A 16,086-nucleotide genomic window follows, 5' to 3' on the forward strand; every position below is an offset into this window, starting at 1 on the left:
AGTTGGGGGTTGTCTGGGGAACAGCAGGGTAGAAAGGGGGTCGGTTGGGAACAGGTTGGAGATGGAGTTGGGGATTGGAGCCAGAGTTTGGGAGAGGAGCAGGACCCCCTGCAGGGTATCCCTGGCCTGGGCTGGGGGCTCCACTGGAAGGGGGCTGGGGCATGTGTGCACGGTCTCCCTTTGATATCTCAGCACTTTGTGTGGCAGAGGCGGTGGCTCAGGTTACAGCGTAGGGGTTATTTCTAGGCAAGGAGGGGACACCAGATCATTTGTCACCTCTCTCTTCCCGAGACTTCTGCAGCTGGGTCTCGCTTGGTGGTGCTTTGGGGGTGATCTGGGGACCCCCAGGCATCTGGATCTCCTGCTTTGTCTTTTCATGAGTGGCCGTCTTCATCTGCACCGGGGACCACGGGGCCAGAGCCCCAGCCGCTCGGGTCTTTGAGATTCTGTGTGTCGAGGTCCTCGACCCAGCCAGGAGGGCAGGTAGCAGGCAGGAGCAGAAGCTGTTCCCTCAGGGGGTTAGGGACCTAGGTGGGGGGATTCAGCCTTGCAAACGCTGCTGGGCCCTGCCCTTGTCTGCCCTTGAGTTAATTTGGGCCTTGCAGCGCTGCTGTGGCTGGAGCGGTGAGGATTCCAAGCGGCTGTCAGGTGGCTAAGTATGGAAACAGCCGTGTAATTGGATCCTGAGCCCCAAGCCACTGCTGCCCTCTCCCCTTCACAGCCCCTGCCCTGCTCCGCCCAGCCCCAGCTGCCGCCTTGCTTCCACACAGCAGGCCCGGGGACTCTTAGCCTTTTAGGGACATCCTTCATCTTTCCTCCCAACAAGGGAACTGGACATCTGGAACGTTCCATAAGGCCTGCCTGGGGAATCTTGCTGTGGGGGAAAGGAGGCAGGCAGGCATTTTGTGCGAAGATCCTCTCTGTGCATGCTCCTTCCTTCCTGGACTCTGCAGTGTGGTCCAGTCCTGGCTTCCAGGGAGGGTTTGTCCACCATGTGCAGTGTCCCCTTCCTCCTCACTCCTGCTCACCACTTGGGCTGTGGGCTCTTCTCCTGGGGGGTGAATTTTATCACTCTACCAGCTGTAGAGTACCGCAAAGGCAGCTGTCTCCTGTACCCGCTAGGAGGTTCCAGCCGTAAGGGTGGCTACTCCCTGCCCCCATGATGACAGTACTTCCTACTGGTTGATTTCCCACTGGAATTGTGCCATGAAGTAAATGCCACCTTGCCCAAAGGCAGCAGCTTTGCTCCTGAACTTCCCACCCTATTACTGGACCCTCATTTCCATCCCGCTGCTGGCTGGATGGCAGGCTGACCTTCTGTCTAATCCAGCTTCCTGCTCCCCGGGGATGGAGGGGGCCCTACAGAGCCGTGCTTCCGTCTCTTGTCCCCATGTTGCCCCTGTGGTCCTCTGGACCGAGGCAGCCTCTTCTTGTTCCCTAGCAAGGGACCAAGTACCTCTCCTGATGCTTGGACGCAGCCAGAACTGCCATGGCCCCATCACCAGACACCTTGTAAGTCTCCACCCCCTGACCCATGGCCTCTGGGCATTTTGATCATCGGGGTCCTCCTCTTTGTCTTGGGGACTTGGCCTGGTCACAGGCCTGCTCAAGGACAGGGGAAAGCAGCCTCGAGTATTGTTGAGGTAAGAGAGCGAAAGCTGGAGGAACCAGAGATGTGTACAAGGTCAGGCAGTGAATTAGGGACAGACGGTCTCACCCCCTCCTCCAAGAGTGGGGTGGTGGGGGGTGGCCAGCGCTGAGAGAGCATTTGGGTTCAAGCTGCTGGCATCTGTTAGGCTGGGTTCGGGACGTCTTTGCTTCCTGCTGCCTGCATGATGCAGAGGTTGGGGTAGATGGGGATTCTGAGTCCGTTCCTTCCTCCAGCCTAGCCCTGGTTTGGCCTGCTTGTGGCCTGCTCTGGCCTCCACCCTGCTGTCCCAATAATGAGAAGTTGGTGCATGCTGGGGCTGACCCACCCCTCTGTGAGAGATGAGGGTCTGTCAGCAACCCCTTTGTGGCCCCTCCTCACTCACCCTAGGCTGGCTATTTCCAGAAAGAGGCTATGTTCATGTTCCCTCAACAGGGCAGCCCAGCTGCTGCGATCTCCACCTTGGGGAGGGGTCATGAGCTCAGGGGTTTTGGGGAGAGGACAGAAGCCTTTGCAGTGCCCCCCCGCAAGGTGTGATTCCTGGCTCGGTGCAGCCAGATGAGCCCACAGGGAGAAACTAGTCTGCCCCTTCCCACATCGAGTCTCCAAAGCACTCACTGGGATTTGCTAATGGATGTGCACACCTTGCTTAGTGGCCTGTGGAACTAGAGTTTGGGAAATGCTGTTTTTGACCCTCGCCTGGGTGTGGCAATAAAAATCAGAGAGCTGGTTCAAGGCAGGTCTGAGCTGGAGTTCAGGTGTCCTTGCTCCCCCGGAAGGGGGTCCAGATGAGGCCAGCTGCATCCATCTGGTTGTTTGGTGCTCACTTAAGTGTGGTGGGTTGGGAAGGAGCCTAATCCCTACAGACACAGGAGGAAGATGGCTGTTGCTCTCCCTACAGACACAGGAGGAAGATGGCTGTTGCTCTCTGACAGGGTCCCAGGGCCAAGGACAGGGTCTAGGTGCTGTGGCTCCTGGTCTGGAACGAGGGTACAGCCGGGAGAGTGGGCAGGGGTGGGGTCTGCCACTGTGGGGTGCTGGGCTTAGCTCTCTCCAGGACACCTTCCCTGCTCCAAATCCCAATCCAGACCCACTCACAGCACAACCCCTTATGTTTAAATGCTGCCTGGGTGCAAAGCCTTTTCATTCAAACACCTCACCACATCTCACTGTGTACTAATCATCCCAGATTTATCAGGTACCTCCTGTTGTTTAGGTATGGTACTGGGGGAGTTCACATGGGCGTTTCGTCCTTGGCATGCTTACAATCCGGTACAGGAGATAGGGTGTCTTCTGCCTTGTGGCCACACACGCACACACGCATGTGCGTGCGTGGGCCACACGTGAGTGTCATGAGGGAGGCACAGGTAAAGTGAGGTAGGGTGGAAGTGCCTGGGGAGATAGTTTTTAACTGAGTGGGTCAGGAACTGTTTACAGATGAGGGAATGTTTGAGATGGGCCTGGAAGAAAGTAGCATCGAGATGTGGAGTGACAGAAGGAAGAAGATTCTACTTTAAGGGAGCAGGATAAGCAAACTCATGCCGTCAGGAGAGGTCGGGGCTCTGGGGAGAACTGGGCAAGGATAAGGGCAGGCAGAGCAAAGTGGGGGTCATGGGGAAGGTCCTTGGAAGGCTGGATTGGGCCTCTGAAGGGCCACGTGTGGTCGGCTGATGAGGAGGGCTTTGCTCTGTGGATAGTGGGTAACCTTTGAGAGCTTTGGAAGCATCCGTCCAGCAGGTGTTTGGAGGGAAGGGGAGGACGAGGGAGGCTGACTAGAGGACCTTGTCAGAAATGCCAGTTGGAGTGGGTGTGAGCTCTGCAAGGCAGTTTGGGGGGGTGGGCAGAGAGGAGGGCCAGACCCAGCAGGTAGCTGCGGTGAAGTCCACTGTACCCCAGCGAGCCAGAGCCAGAAGGAGGCCTTGAGGGTCTACTGTGGGTCACTGGAGGTGTGATCTTGCCAGAAAAATGAATGAATGAATGAATGAATGAATGAATGAATGAATGACCAGGAACATTAAAGAACAGATTTTAAAGGCTCAGTTTGGGTCATTATGAATTTGAGGTACCAGGGAGACATCTGGGTGGAGATCCTGGATGTTGGAGGATGGAAAGTCAGGTCTGGAGGTCCGGACATGAGATTCATTTGGGTGAAGATGAGGCTATTGCAGAGAGAGAAAAAGAAAAGATACAGGGATGGTCGTTGGGCAGTGCCACATTTGGGCAGTGAGTGGATTTCAGGAAAAGGGGAAGAGACCTGGGAAGACGCAGTGACCTGGATGGAAGCCAAGGGAAGGGAACATTCTGTGGTTTTTGTTTTTTGTCTTTTTAAATTTTTTAACATTCATTTTTGAGAGACAGAGACAGAGCACAAGCAAGGGTGGGGCAGAGTGAGAGGGAGGCACAGAATCCGAAGCAGGTTCCAGGCTCTGAGCTGGCAGCACAGAGCCTGATGCGGGGCTCGAACCCATGAACTGCTAGATCATGACCTGAGCAGAAGTTGGACGCTCAGCCGACTGAACCACCCAGGCACCCTGGGAAGGGCGCATTCTAGAAAGGTGGTCGGAGGGGTGAAATGCCAAAGAGATGCCGGGGAAGATGAGGCATTAGCTTTGATACCGTGAGGTCACAGGCAGAGCATGAGGGCCTTACGTGCATCTAGCGAAGGCGCAGAGGCAACACATTTGGACAGTGGGCTCAGGAGGGATAGAGACGTGAGAGTAAGTGGGCAGGGGGTTTGTGGATGTAGCAAATTTCCTTTTCAACACTAGGAAGACGAAGGGTGTTTATGGGCCAATGGCAAGGGTCCTAAGAGAGACAAGGACTGACAGACACAAGGTGGAGAGGAAGTGACCAAGCTGCCAGACGTGCAGGAAGGGTGGGATAGGTCTTAGGAGACACGCCATAGCGCTGTGGAGACCTCAGAGGGACACTGCACATTCCAGGCAAACTCAGGAGCCAGCCAGGGAGCTAATATAGGGTGTAGGGATCCTGGCCTACACTACGATTGCCATGGAGGGCCTGGAGGGTCACCGGGTTGGGGGAAGGAACCAGACAGATGTTCCAAGAACCCATGAGGTGGAAAGGGAGGCCCATTGCCCCAAGTTGCATGGTATGGAACAGCAGGGCCGAGACCAGAGCCTGGTCCGTGGTGCTGAAGGAACACCCACCAGGCAGAGCCCGGAGACGAAATCAGTGACCTAACCTTTTTGTGTCAGTGAAAGTTGGTGAACGAGCCCCCTCAAGCCAGATGCTGTGGAGAATAGGGCAGAGTCTGATCCCAGGCTCCACCATGTAAGGTGTACATTCAGCAAATGTCCCCTGGGCCTGCAATGGGAAAAGCTCTGTATTTGGACTCCATCAGGATCTGTGACTTAGCGGGAGCTGGCTGGGAGGCACGCGGTGAGTTCCTTGGATGTCGGCCTCGGTTCTCATTCTTCTTGTGGAACAGAGACAGTCCCAGGCTCAGGTTTCCTCTGGGGTTTTTTCCTGGCTGGGAGGACTTGGCCGCGCCCATTGGCGGGGCTCATTTTGGGATCAGGGAAGTCCCGTCCCATTTGGTTTCAGCCCCATCCTTCTGCAGCCCTGAAGGTGGTTTTGTTCAGAGTCAAGGTCCCAGGCAGAGACATGCCTGCACTTGTCAGTTCCCTATCCTCCCTCACAGAGGGCTCCACGGCCGCCTTTCCTGAGCTGCCTGGTCTTAGGGTGGGGGGCTTGGGCTGCAGAAGCAGTCCCTGCTGTTAGGACATCAGCCGTTCACACCCCCCTAGCCAGGGCCTGCAGCAGCCAGCTGTACAGAGAGCAGGCCACCCTTCCCAGCCGCTCTGGGGTGGGTGTGCCCAGGGGCCTGATCCTGAAGAATCTCCACCATGAGACTGTGGTTCCGGCAGCCAGCTCCTGCCTGGCACCACCCCAGAGGCCTGTCTTCCCTGGGACTACCTCATCAGAACCACACGAAAACATAGTCTCCATGGCTCTGTCCGCTCCGAATCCTGGTCCCCAGAAGGATTTCGAGTAGAACGCTGGCTTAGCTGGGGCGGGCTCCCTGGCTTCACTGCAAGAATGTTATGTAGTGAGAAAAGGCTTTTCTCCTTCGACACTTTGGGGGACTCTTCCCCCAGGGGTCCTTGTCCTTCACCACCTTGGCAGGACCCTCTTGTCCTCTGTCACTCAGAGCGCTAAAGGGCAAAGAGCAGGTGTGGGTTGTGTGGCCAGCTCTGGGGAGGAGAAGGGCCCGGCGCAGAGTCAGAAAGGGGAGACCGGGGGCGCCTGGGTGGCGCAGTCGGTTAAGCGTCCGACTTCAGCCAGGTCACGATCTCGCGGTCCGTGAGTTCGAGCCCCGCGTCAGGCTCTGGGCTGATGGCTCAGAGCCTGGAGCCTGTTTCCGATTCTGTGTCTCCCTCTCTCTCTGCCCCTCCCCCGTTCATGCTCTGTCTCTCTCTGTCCCAAAAATAAATAAACGTTGAAAAAAAATTTTTTTTAAAAAAAAAAGAAAGGGGAGACGGGCCTTCCCTGGGGAGCCCGCCCTGTGTTGGGAACAGAATGGATTCATGATTAGGGGCGAGGAGCAGTGTATGGTCAGCAAGTGATGTAAGAATGCAACTGCCTTATAATCTGGGTACTTGCCCAGAGAATACAAAGTGTGCTACTTCAAAGGGATACGTGCACCCCTGTGTTTATAGCAGCACTGTTAATACGATAGCCAAATTATGGCAGCAGCCCAAGTGTCCCTTGATAGATGGATAAAGACGATGTGGTACACACACACACACACACACACACACACACACACACACACACACACACACACTGGAATGTCAGTCATAAAAAAGAATGAAATCTTGCCATTTGCAACCACACAGATGGATCTAGAGAGTATAACGCTAAGCGAAACAAGTCAGAGAAAGACAAATACCATGTGATCTCGCTCATATATGGAATTTAAGAAACAAAACAAACAAGCAAAGGGAAAAAATAGAGACAAAGCAAGAAACACACTCTTCACTACAGAGAAAACACTGATGGACACTAGAGGCAGGGGATAAGGGGATGGGGGAAATACAGGGTGGGGATTAAACCGTGCGGTTGTGATGAGTACCGGGTGTTGTATAGAAGTGTGGAATCACTCTCTTCTGCACCTGAATCTAATATTACACTGTCTGTTAACTAACTGGAATTAAAATTAAAAAGTTAAAACAGAAAACAGAGGCGCCTGGGTGGCTTAGTTGGTTAAGTGTCCAACTCTTAGTTTCTGCTCAGGTCGTGATCTCATGGTTCATGGATTTGAGACTCAAGTCGGCTCCAAGCTGCCAGTCAGGAGCCTACTTAGGATTAGCTCGCTCTCTCTCTCTCTCCCTCCCTCTCTCTCTCTCTCTCTCTCCCCCTCCCCCACCCCTCCCCCACTCTCTCTTACTTTCTCATTCTTTGTCTCTTTTGAAATAAACGAACATAAAAAAGACAAGCGAGATATGAGGTGCAACACAGATCCGGACACGGCGGCAACTGAGAGGGGGCAGGGCTGGAGAGAGGCAGGAAAGGGGGTGATGATGGGGACCCCTCTCTGAAAAACCAGCTTTCTGGCCCCAACGCCAGGCTGTGTTCACCACGAGGTCCTGGTCAGCCACACTGCTCGGACAGGAACAGGCTGTGTGTCTGCCCCAGGAACTGACTTCTATTTGGGGAGATGACACACACTGAGAGAAAATGTAACTAACACCCGGGCAGCTCTAGTTGGAGTTCAGAAGAGGGCTGGAAGGTCGGCCTCACAGACGGGCAGGGTTTCAGCTGCACTGGGAGGAAGGGGGACAGTCGCTGGACTGTCAGCTCCGAGAGGGCACGGGCTTCGTGTTTGGTTAATTTGCTCACCGCTGAGTCACCAGTGCCTAGCCTGGCGCTTGGTTCACAGAAAGCCCTTAATGTTTGATGAATGAGGGGGTGGTTTGTGCAGGCAGAGGAGGAAGAGCATCTGGAGGTGGTGATCAGAACCAGGAATGGAGATGCTGGGGGCATTGTACTGGCAGGGGTAGCGAGGAGCCCAGCTCTGGCTCGGGTGTGGGGCTCCTGTTGGTGGGATCAGACCCCCCTGATGGGCGAAGGGCCTGGAACACTGAGCCAGGTGGCTCTCCCTGGGCCCTTGGCATACTGCAGCCCCTCTCCTTCTCCTTCTCAGATATTTTTGGATCCTTCTAGAGCAGGGACTGCGTTCTGAGCTCAAACAGGTGCAGGCAAAGTCTGGCCTGGAGTTCTGAGCCCGCAGGAAGTGGGTTGTGTTGGGAGCTCAGGCCAGGGGAGAGCCCTGGGGTTTGGGAGCCCCCTCCCCCCCCCCCCCGCCTTTCCACCAGCTCAGCGCCAAAACTGCGGCCCCTGGTCCTCCTCCAAGTGGCCATTTGGTTAGGACTCGGCCAGCCCAGTTGTTTCCCATAGAAGTTTCCCTAGGTGGCAATAGTTAAAGACTTGACAAAGCCATTGCCTTGAAAATGACCTCTCTGTCCTATGGTTCCCCAACTGCCTGTTCTGTGCACCTGCACCTTCCAGACAGGCTTCTGGCCACTTCGTTGGTCCTTTTTTTTTTTTTTTTTTGCCCTCCCACCCCCGCCCCTGTGTTCCCTCCTACCCTTTTATTTCAAGTGTCAGGTAGTAGAAGATCATTTATTTCTCTAGCTTATCTCAGGGGGTCGGGACACCAGGAAGGGGTCTGGAAAAATTGGAGAAGGGTCACAGCACTTGCTGTGACCTGGGGAGCCCCTCCTGGCCTCAGGAATGAGCCTGGGTACAGGCTGTGAGGGGAGTAGAAGCCCAGTGGCAAATCTACCTTTCTCCTGTCTTCTGCCTCAGTTTCCCTCCTGAATTGGTAGTTAGACCAGCAGCCTCTTCAACGGGAGCCCTGTCACCTGAGGCTGCCCGCATTGGGAGCAGAGCAGCCTGCCTGGGGTGGGGCACACAGCGACCATAGGGCCGAGCAAACACTGGCTTTGTCACAAATTTGCCACCAAGCCCCTTACCATTTTGCACCTGTTTGTTTGCCCATAAAGCAAGATAATTATACTTGCCCTATTTACAGCATGGGGTTGTGATGTGACTAAAATTAAAAAAAGGCTATCAGATGCTTAAAATGTTTTTTTGATATTAGATACTTTTTAAGGTTAAAAGGACTGTGACAGTAATTACAGGCTATCGCTGCTGTCCCTGGTCCTCTGGCTTGACACCTGCCACTGGTTTCCTCAAATATCATGAAACATGAACAATCAAGGGAATCCGTCAGCATCTCTGCCCCTTCTCAGGGCTGTTAACATCCTTTGGATTCTCTGTCCTCAAAGAGCTTACAAACCAGGCTGTGGGGGGAGGCAGCCCCCACTCACGACCGGCTGAGGGAGCCATATAAGGCACATGTCACAGGGTCTAAAAATAAGTAGCGTGAGTGTGCAGAGAAGGGGAGTAGGTGGGAGAGGGCCGTGGGGCTGGTGAGAGCACCACCGCTTAGTGTGAGGGGGGTCAGGAAGACCTCGTGGGGCCGGGCCTCAGCGCTGTTCTGTGTTCCCCTCCTGGGGCCATCGGAACCAGTGACTGTAAACCTCACGCCTTCCAACAACAGAAACTTAACCTCTCGCAGTCTGGAGGCCAGAAGTCAGAAATCAAGATGTTGGCAGGTTTCACAGGAGTATCCTTCCTGCCTCTTCCAGCTTCTGGTGGATCCTTGGCCTTCCTTGGCTTGTAGACGCGTCTCTGATCTCTGCCTCTGTCCCCCCGTGGCCCCTCCTCTATGAGTCTCTGTGTGTTCTCTGCTTTTCTTCTAAGGACATCAGTCATCGGCCTTAAGGCCCACCCTAATGCAGTATGGCCACCGCTTAACTACTTATATCTGTCCAGGCCCTATTTCCAAATAATGTCACATTCTGAGGTTCTGGAGGGATGGGAATTTGGGGGTGGAGGGCACCCTTCAACCCCTCGGGCTCCATAGCCTTGGACCCAACGGCTGAGTGGTTGCTGGCTCTGAACATATAGTTCCCATCTCTCTCCTGGGTGGTAGCCGTCTACTGGGCAGAGATGGCACCTGTTTCCTCCGTCCTCTCTCTGGCCCCACCGCCCACGCTATTGCCGTAGCAGCTAATTTGGAGCTCTGCCGACACACCCAGTACGAACGTGTTGAACGAATGGACCGACAGCTGGCCGGGGGCAGGCGATCCCAGGAGGCCGCCTAGCCTTGTGGTGGTACTGGGGAGGTTGGTGGGGGGCATGTTCCAGCTCCTTGTTGGGTGTGCTCAGGTATGGAGCGAGATAGAGTGGGCCTGTCCTGGGGACAGGAGGCTCTGTTTCTGGGCTGGTGTGTGGTGGAGAAGAGTCGCAGGCCAAGAACCCAGAGACTGAGGCCCAGCAGCGTTAGGCCTAGCTCTCCCTCTCCGTGTGGGTGCCCGGCCCCTTGGAGTCTCCCGCCCCGAGTGCAACAGGAGAGTAAGCGGGGCATGGAGTCACCTCCTAACATTCTGCAGGAGGTCCTTGGAGAGCCAACTTCCAGATGAAGGTTTGCATCCTGCTATCTCTGCCTTTCTGCCCCCTCCTTGCCAGCAGCAGGAACGCCCAGCTGTAAGGACGGACATGTGGGTGTCCTCGTGGCAGACTTAGGGGTCCCTGACCCCGAGTCTGGGGTGTCAGGGCAGCTCTGGAAACTGGTGGATGTGGCTCTACTGCCCTGTCTCTGCTTTGTCCTGGTTCTGGAGGAGAGCAGGGTTGGGGACAGGTCTCCACTGTCTGCTAGCCTTTCTAGCAAAGCTGACCGCACCTACCCTGGCATTCCTTGCTCTCCTCTGTCTGGCTTGTCCCTCCAGTTAGATGCTGTGTGCTTAAGGGGAGGGTCTTAAATTCAGGAATGAAGTTCATGGTTATCACAGTAACCTTTTGAGCTGATAAGGCAACTACTCCTAGGACCCTTTGATCACAAAAAGAAAGAAAAAAAAAAAAAAAAACAAAAGAAAAAAATAGGCCTGGGCTGCTTAAATGACTTAACCCATGGGTACTTCTGTGGTTATGAATCCCAGTCTCAAATCTCCTCTCTTCTGGAACTCTCTGCCACTGAGTTGAGGGAAGGCCTTATATTTTGCTACCATCATCCATCCATCCATCATCCACCTGTCCATCCACCTATCCATCCATCCATCCATCCATCCATCCATCCACCCATCCAAAGTCTGTTCAAGGCACTGGGAAACAAAATCTCTGACGAGGAAACCAAATAAGTAAGTTATTTAGTTTATTGGACAATTATAGGTGCAGTGGAGAAAAAGATTGGGTTGGGGAGAGGGGAAGGCTAGTTCGGAGACAGTGTCATCAGGGTGGTAGGAGAAGGCCTTGCAGAAATAGTGACAAGGAGCCAAGATGTAGGGGAGGAGAGTGGAGAGCTGGGCAGCTGTGTGGGGAGGGCATTCCCAGCAGAGAGCACGGAGGCCCGGTGCACTTGGTCATAGAAAGCAAGCCTGTGTGGAGGAGAGGGCCGCCAGAGCATGTGCAGAGAGGGAGCACGTGTGGGGAACAGAGGGCCTGGCGCTCAGGGAGGAGCAGTTTCACAACCCAGGTGAGAGATGTCAAGCTAGGGGTGGGAGAAATGGTTAGGCCGAGGATAGATTTGGAAGGTAGACAACAGGTTTTTTTTAAAAAAAGATAGCTTTATTGAGACATAATTCAAATACATATAACGTGCCCATTTAAAGTGTGCAACTCAGTAGTTTTTAGTGTTTTCACAGATATGTGCAACCATATCTCAAGCAGGGAAGGAGCAGAGAGAGAGAGAGCCACAGAATTTGAAGCAGGTTCCAGGGTCTGAGTTATCAGCACAGAGCTGGATGCAGGGCTCGAACTCACAAGCTGTGAGATTATGACCTGAGCCGATGTCAGATGCTTAACCTACTGAGCCACCCAGGCGCCCCAATGTTTATTTTTGAGAGAGAGAGATACACAGAGTATGAGCAGGGAGGTGCAGAGAGAGAGGGAGGCACAGAATCTGAAGTGGGCTCCAGACCCCGAGCTGTCAGCACAGAGCCAGACGTGGGGCTCAAACTCAAAGGCTGAGAGATCATGACCTGAGCTGAAGTCGGCCGCTTAACCGACTAAGCCACCTAGGCGCCCCTTTTCCGTTTTATTATTGATGAAACAGGCACAGAGGAGTTGAGACAGAGGCTCACGTTTCCACTGCTGATAAGGAGAGCAAATTTGGCCCCTAACTCTGTCCTTCTCTCTTTCTCTTCCTCCCTGAGGGTCCCAGGGGTCCCAGGGCTGCTCCCTGAGCTGGGCAGCTGTTTTCAACCACCAGGCTTCCATTCCTCAGGCAGGTTCTGTGAGAGCCTCCCATCACCAGCCACATCTGCTTCTTTGTGCTCTTCTCCTGGGGATATCCCCTGGCAGGGTAGCAAGGCCAGCTAGACCCCAGACCCGTAATGTCCCCACAGCTGATAAGCATCAGCCTTGCAACACCGCCCCCCCCCTCCCCCCCCGCTGAGTGCAATTCAGTGGCTTTGAGGAATGGCCCAGGAATGGAACTTTTTAAAAAATTTTTATATGTTTTATTCATTTTTGAGAGACAGAGACAGAGCACAAGCTGGGGTGTGGCCGAGAGAGAGGGAGACACAGAATCAGAATCAGGTTCCAGGCTGTCAGCACAGAGCCCAACGCAGGGCTCGAACCCATGAACCTCGAGAGCGTGACCTGAGCCGAAGCCGGACGTTTAACCGACTGAGCCACCCAGGCACCCAGAATGGAACTTCTGACTAAGCTCTTCTCTCATCCTTTTTGCAAATGGCCTTGAGCCACGCCTTGAGAAGGGCTGACCCAGGAAAGAGGCTCACTACTCTCTGGTGCTCTCAGGGCATCCAACAGACATTTGCTGTGCTGCCAGGCCCCGTGCTGGACCCCTGCGATCCCACTGGGGAAACACTGCAGGCCTTGGCCTCAGGGGACTTCTCTTCCATGGGGACGCGAGTTAAAGGCTGCCACAGGGAGTGCTATGGGAACACAGAGCAGAAGCATCTCAGTACTGGGAGGCCCCAGGAGGCCTCCCAGGGATGGGCTTCAAAGCTGAGGTCTGATGTGTGAGCTGGAATTAGCCAGGTCCAGGCAGTGGGGAGTGGGCGACAGTGAGTCTGGCAGGGAGGATACTGGTTGGAAATGCACGAGGGCTGAATGCAGTTTCTTAGAGAATTCTGCAGGTGTTCATTGTTTGAGTCCTGGAGCTCATGGCTTTCTTAGGCACTGTGGGGACACGAAGAGGCTTTGGGGCCACAGGTGCACCAGCCAGAGTCAATGACAGCCTAGGAGGGAAGATTGGACACATGCACCCCTGTCCCCCCGAAGGTCACAGCCACATGGGACAGGGTTGCATCACGTGGCTCAGTATGGACAGTCATGGACACTGAGTCAGCTGAGGTCAGTGAGGGGACCACCCAGGTGGCTTGGAGAGGTGAGAACTGGAAGACGTCATAGAGACAGCGGGACGTAGGCTGGCAAGAGGGAACAGGTAGTGGTGTGACCTCTTATGGGTTGGTTCTCAAAAGGTATGTTGAAATCCTAACCTCCTCCCCATCCCCCCCCCCCCCCACCCCGTGCCTCCAAATGTGGCCTTATTTGGAAATCGGTTCCTTGCAGATGTGGTTAGTTAGCCTGACTGGGTGCCCTTTGAAGTGGAGGAGGAGAGATGCAGAATAGAGACACAGGGAGAAGGCCTTGGGCCACGGAGGTAGACATGGGAGACACACGTGGATAGGCCAGGGACTGCCGGGAACCAGCAGAAGCTGAAGAGGCAGGAAGGAACCTCCCTGAGCACCTTTGGTAGGAGCACGGCCCTGTGGACACCCTGCGTTTGGACTTCTGGCCTCCAGAATGGAGAGATAATAATACACTTAGGTCTCTCTCTTCCCCTCCCTCCCTCCCTCCCTTCCTTCTTTCCTTCCAGTGTTTTATTAGTTTCAGGTATACAACATAGTGATTCGAAAGGCTTCCCTGACCAGGAATGGAAACATTCCTGCTGCTTTAAGCTGCCCAGGTTGTGGTGCTTTGTTATAGCAGCCGTGGGAAATGATACCAGAGCAGGCTCAGGCTTTGGGGCAGGGACGGGCGGTGAGGTGGGGGGGGGTGCTTGTTGTGTGTGGCCGGCCGGCAGGCAGGCCACTGGCTGGAGCTCCTCGATGTGGCCTGGCAGAGGCCGCGTGGGGCCCTTGGTGTTGATCAGGAAGGGTCATCCCAGGGACAGTGAGTGCGGAATGTTCGCTTGCTCTCGCCCCGCCCTCCGGCCTGCCCTTGGCTTTAACCTTCCTCTCCCCAGGGGAGCCCCGTGGGAACCAGAAGAATGCTCACCCTGACCTGCCTGGTCACCAGGCTGCCGAAGGAAAAGAAAGGTCTGGGTAGCAAGAGCCTCATTTGCTCTCAGTGTTTGAAGAGATGAGAACCCAGACCCTTGGCGACACTAACTCCAGCAAGAAGCTTCCTTGGGGGTTTAACTGCCTAAAAGGATTTCTCCCTAGGGGTGGGGATTTCCAGAGAGGGGGGCCCTTTGGGAGGGAGAGAGCCACCTCTCACCGGGAGAATGTGGCCCACGTGTCTGAGGGTCAGTGGGCTAGGACACTTGGGGATACAAACCGGCAAGCCTGCTCCCAGGGGAGACATAGGATTTCTAGAACATCCTACCATAGATCGGCCTGGATATTCTTTGCCTGTGGCATTCCAAGCTCTGAAGTCCTAACTGAGGGTAATGGATGGGTTTGCTCTAGAGGCTTTGGGAGTTTGTACCGTTCATGGAGCGGGGAGAAGTCTTCTTCCTTTTCCCTTGTGACCCAGACTCTGGAAGCCTCTTCTCGTTGGGGTTGTTTGGCCTCTGCAGTCCTGACCTCAGAAACTAAGAGTTGATCTCATGTAACTTTCGTGGAACCAGCTGACCTTTGTCCCCCGATGACGGGGACAGTGAATCCCTCCCTGCATCCCCTACCCCCACGCTACCATGATACCAGAGCACCCAGAGCAATGGGAAACACAGGGCTGGGCTGGGTGCAGATGGCCTCCAGGAGCTTGAACCTTACCCCAGTCCTTTCCAAGGTCTCCATCGAGATCTGTGCTCTGGGACCCAGCCTGACGTCAGAGTCCTCAGCTGGTACTCACTGGGAGGCCATGCCTTATAGGAGCAATGAGGGGGAATGAATGAGCGATCCCAGGAATGCTGGGTCTCGGGGTAAGGGCAAGACGTGGGCATAATGCATTAGAAATGTCAAGGAGAGAAGAAAGTCGTAGCTGGGTGGAACCCCATGTGAAAGACCAGGGCGAGGGGTACAGAGACCTTGGTTTAAGTCCAGCTTTTGCTCATTAGGCGGCTTCCAGCTGGCTCTTTTAGCTCTCTGTGCCTCAGTCACCTCTGCTGTGAAATGGATGGATTGGGCTAGTTAATTTCCAAGGTTTCTTCAGCACTGCAAATCTCTAACGTGAAAATAATCAAAACAAGAATGAGGTTTGGCGCCACCAATGTAAGGACCCAGGAGTGGAGCGCATGTGCTGTGAACTTGGTAAAGTCCTCTGGGAAAGAAGCTGGAGAGATCTGGCATCTTGTCTGGATAGCGGTTTTGCGGGAAGGGTCTATGGGCCAGAGTATGCAGGGCAACACACGGGGCGCAATATTCGTTATTGCTGCTCTAGCCTCTGCCCTTGGTTTGACCTTCCTCCATAACCTTCCCTGAGCAGACTTGGGGGGAAACAGCTTCTCGGTCTTCTGGTGGCTGGAGGTAAGATCTGCTCAGGACACCTCACCGCCAAGCAGGTGTGGGGCAGGCCTGGCTCTGTCATTGGGGCCGCCTGTGGTCGTGCAGACCCTTCAAAGCTGTGAAAACATTAGCTCTGATTTCAGCTGAGCGGGACAAGTCGAGTGCCATTCTCTCTCTCTCTCTGTCTCTGTGGTGCAGTCAAAGCTACTTTCTCAAGGCCTGAGTCATTTCTAAAGGGCTTATCGCCCTGTGCTCGCTTATTCCAAGGACGACGAGGGCGGTCTGTCACAGTGGTGGCCTCTCTGGTTGTGTTGCCGCTTCTGAGAACTGAGAAGGAAGGGCCCTTAGTTGCTCCTCCTGCAGACAGCGCCTCTCACCCGTCCTCACACACAGCACACAGAGTGGGCTTCGGCACCCCCCGAGCGTGCATTTGTGCTGGGAGCGACGTGTGGGGTCACTCCTTCAGTGGTGGGGCAAAGGGATCTGGGAGGCAGGGGAGAGAGAGGACGCTATGCATTCCTTCAGAAGTTTCTGGGTGAGGGGCGCCAGGGTGGCTCAGTCAGTTAAGTGTCTGACTTCGGCTCAGGTCATGATCTTACAGTTCATGAGTTTTGGCTCCGCGTCGGGCTCTGTGCTGACAGCTCAGCCTGCTTCACATTCTGTGTCTCCCTCTCTCTCTCTGCCCCTCCCTCCCTCCCACTCTGTCTCTCTCTC

At 54.7% G+C, this 16,086-nt stretch overlaps 1 protein-coding gene across 8 annotated transcripts in view; it reads left to right on the forward strand.

The window, feature by feature from the left end:
• Positions 1 to 16,086, forward strand: part of SRL (sarcalumenin) — a 47,390-nt gene that overhangs the window by 10,808 nt on the left and 20,496 nt on the right. The window lies entirely within an intron of this gene.

This window comes from Leopardus geoffroyi, chromosome E3 (assembly GCF_018350155.1).
Source record: "Leopardus geoffroyi isolate Oge1 chromosome E3, O.geoffroyi_Oge1_pat1.0, whole genome shotgun sequence".
Taxonomy (NCBI): domain Eukaryota; kingdom Metazoa; phylum Chordata; class Mammalia; order Carnivora; family Felidae; genus Leopardus; species Leopardus geoffroyi.